The sequence below is a fragment of the Acanthisitta chloris genome, unplaced genomic scaffold (assembly GCF_000695815.1).
Source record: "Acanthisitta chloris isolate BGI_N310 unplaced genomic scaffold, ASM69581v1 scaffold3712, whole genome shotgun sequence".
NCBI classification, from domain to species: Eukaryota; Metazoa; Chordata; class Aves; order Passeriformes; family Acanthisittidae; genus Acanthisitta; species Acanthisitta chloris.
Genome location: NW_008659786.1, coordinates 38,533 through 41,924, shown reverse-complemented (window position 1 = coordinate 41,924; position 3,392 = coordinate 38,533). Strand labels below are relative to the sequence as shown.

General features: G+C 39.4%; 1 protein-coding gene across 1 annotated transcript in view; it reads left to right on the top strand.

The window, feature by feature from the left end:
* LOC103797319 (anoctamin-2-like) overlaps positions 1 to 3,392 on the top strand; it is a gene marked incomplete at its 3' end in the record, with an annotated part of 134,570 nt that overhangs the window by 94,745 nt on the left and 36,433 nt on the right. The gene's annotated exons all lie outside the window — the stretch shown is intronic.

Genomic DNA, 3,392 nt, shown 5'->3' with positions numbered 1-3,392 from the left:
CTCTTTCCAAAAGGTCATGAAATGTATCAATTATTGTGATGGCTATGAGATCTGCAGCAGAGGTTCTTCAGAGGGTTAATTGTTACTTTAGGCTACAGATTCTGCTAACTATGAAAATATAAAAAATAAGGCACTGCCCTCAGATGAGCAATATTATTATCTGCCTATATGAAGATTAACAGAGAATAGGCAAACTGAGGATCCTCATGTGTGTTGGGAATCTAGTAGGAGTCCATATCTCACAGACAGTAGCAGAACAGGATCTGGTACCAAGTAGGCAGGAAAATGAAAACACCAGTCAGAGGAATTGCCATGTCTTTCTGCTTTTCTGGATTGTAACACATAGGGAGAAATATGACTGCAACACAACTGAGTTTTCTGCATAACCTCTTATGGGAGAACACAATGTATCCCTGAAGGTAAAGGATTTGCTCCAATGTCCTCATTTGGAGTTATGTCAGTGGTTGTCAGTGAACATAAGTTTATCATGGGTGAGCTACTCAGTGTTCAGGATTCTGAGTTCAATTAGAACCCGCGTTAATAGAATGAGAGTGCTGAATTATTAAATTGTTCATGAAGCAGCTACCAATTTAAAACAACTGAAGTTAAACACTGGTGTTCTCTTAAAACAGTGTTACAGCTTGGATCTTAACTGTAATAATGGGCTCATCTCTGGAACTGTTCACAGCCAGGCTGGATGGGGCTCTGAGCAACCTGGTCTAGTGAAAGTGTCCTTGCCCACAGCCTAGGGTTTGGAACTCATGATCTTTAAGGTCCCTTCCAACGCAAGCTGTTCTGTGATTCTATGATTCTATGATTCCTCTATTCGAGAGGATAATGAGTTTCAGCCATTGTGGAGCCTTTGCAATACCATTTTTAATATAACATAGAATTTTGGATCCACAGAACTTATAGGTGGAGCCTTTGCAATACCATTTTTAATGTAACATAGAATTTTGAATCCACAGAACTTATCAGCTTTGTCTCTGTATGTTTCCTCTCTCTGTAATTATAAGCATTTGGCAAGATGTTTCTTCTTAATATAGTTATGATAACATAATTCTTCGTCTTTAATGACTATTGCATGAGGTAGATGTTCTGCTGTTTTTGTCTCAAGCTTCTCTAAACAAATATGGACAATACATTGTGGTGTTGCAGGGACTACTGTTCTATTTTGATAAAAGTTCAAAAAGATTTTCTGAGAAGATAAGTCTGTATTTTGCAATTGCTGAATTTTTGCTCACTACATTGCCACTGTGTATGCATAGGTTTGGGGAAAAGCCTTTGCAAGTTTTCTGTCTCTTCCTCTCAGAATCACAGAATCATTTAAGTTGGAAAAGACCCACAAGATCACCATGTGATCAACCTTTGACAGATCACCAACTTGTCAGCTAGACATAGCACTAAGTGACATGTCCAGTCATTTCTTGAACACCTCCAGGGATGGTGACTCCACCACCTCCTTGGGCAGTCCATTCCAATGCCTCTCTCCCATTCCCTGCTTACCAGTCTCTTCAAGGCAAACAGGCATCAGGGAGCAGTTGACACATTTGAACAACATTCTGTAATATCTCATGGCTTTTCTATCCAGACATAAATATCAAGATTAATACAGATCAAGCCCATATTACCTCTACATTTAGGAGGCTAGTCAAGGGCAAGATAGTCTTTCACAAAGGTACAAGGTAGGAAAGGACAAAGTTTTGTGCCTGAGTTTTGGCCTGGAGTTCAGGTATGAAGCACCTTTGATGCAGTGGTCCTCTGTTAACAGCATGAACCTCCAGAATCCCCTTGTAATATTTTTCTTCTATAGACACCTTGTGGTTTCTTGGTAGAAATAAAATGAGAGTACAGCTTTTAAAATATTGTAGTGTTGAAGCCCCTCTCCACTAGAATACGGTTTATTGCAGCTTATTTTATTTTTTTTGTAAAATATGTTTTGATTTTAATAAAATATCTCAGTTCAACTTTTATAGAGTGAGGAGTTTCCAACTGCTGTTATTAAATGACTTCTTATTTCAAAATGGAATTTATGTTAGAGGAGTTTTAAAAATAGAAGAAATCAAAACAAAATATTATAAGTTCTTGACGTAAAACATTTGGTTCACAGTAATTAAAAACATTTTTGAAAACAAACACTTTAGCTTTTCATCCTAATTTGGGACATATCTCCTTCCTTCTTTTTTTTTTCTTTTTCTGAAGTAGGATGAAACTTTCATTGCAGAAAAAACCATAATCACTTATTGTCGTTTTTATCTTGCTTAAGTACTTGTGAAGTCTAACTTTTCACTGTCACCTGTAAAGTGCACATCTTTAGTCTTCACTTTCAGAGGAAGAATGAGTCTTTGGTCCATTTTTTGGGGGGGTATTCTGATCCTTATGATCTCACACAGATTGCAGAAGAAGAAGAGGAATAGTTTTGTTACTATCATTTAGATTCATTCTAACAGACGTTTTGGAAATAAACAGAATATTTTACAGAGCTCTATGCCAAAACACAGTCTCTCTCAATGAGACATTCCAGTCTAAGATTAAAGTTTGAACAGAGAGCAGGTGAACAGCATGGGTATGTGAAAAGAAGCAGTGAGAACAAAATAGGAGCAGAATGCCTGTACATTGTAGTGGAACCAGTGATTCTGGTTCTGCAGGTAGAATTGGAAGACTAGAAAAAAAGAGCAAACACAGAGACCTTTGTAAAGAGAGACAGAGGCCAATGTCTCCAAATGAAATAGGATTTGATAAGGATGAGTGAGATGTGTGCTGGAGACTCTTTAAGGTGAGGCCACAAATTGTATATGGAGAAATTATAGAATTACAGAATGGTTTGGGTTGGAAGACACCTTAAAGATCACCTAGTTCCAACCCACTGCCATGGACAGGGACACCTTTCACCAGACTGGGTTGCTCAGAGCCTCATCCAACCTGCTCTTGAATGCTGCCAGGGATGGGACATCCCTAGCTGCTCTGGACAACTTGTGCCAGTGCCTCAGCACCCTCACAACAAAGAATTTCTTCCTAATCTAGTCTTACTCGCTCTCAGTTTGAAGCCATTCCCCTTTGTCCTGTCACTCCAGGCCCTTGTAAATAGTCTCTCTCCATCTTTCTAGTAGACTCCCTTCAGGTACTGTAAGCCTGAAATTAGGTGATCCCCAAACCTTCTCTTTTCCAAGCTGAACCATCCCAATTGTCTCAGCCTTTCCCCATAACAGAGGTGCTCCATCCCTATAATCATCTTGGTGGGCTCATCTGGACTCACTCTAATAGCTCCATGTCCTTTCTGTGTTGGGGACCCCAGAAGAGGAAAGCTAAGAAAGGAATGATGTAGACAAATCTTCATTAGGTTTTCTGGGAGGCACCTGATCCTCACTCCAGAGAAGTCTGCTGGTGGGGGG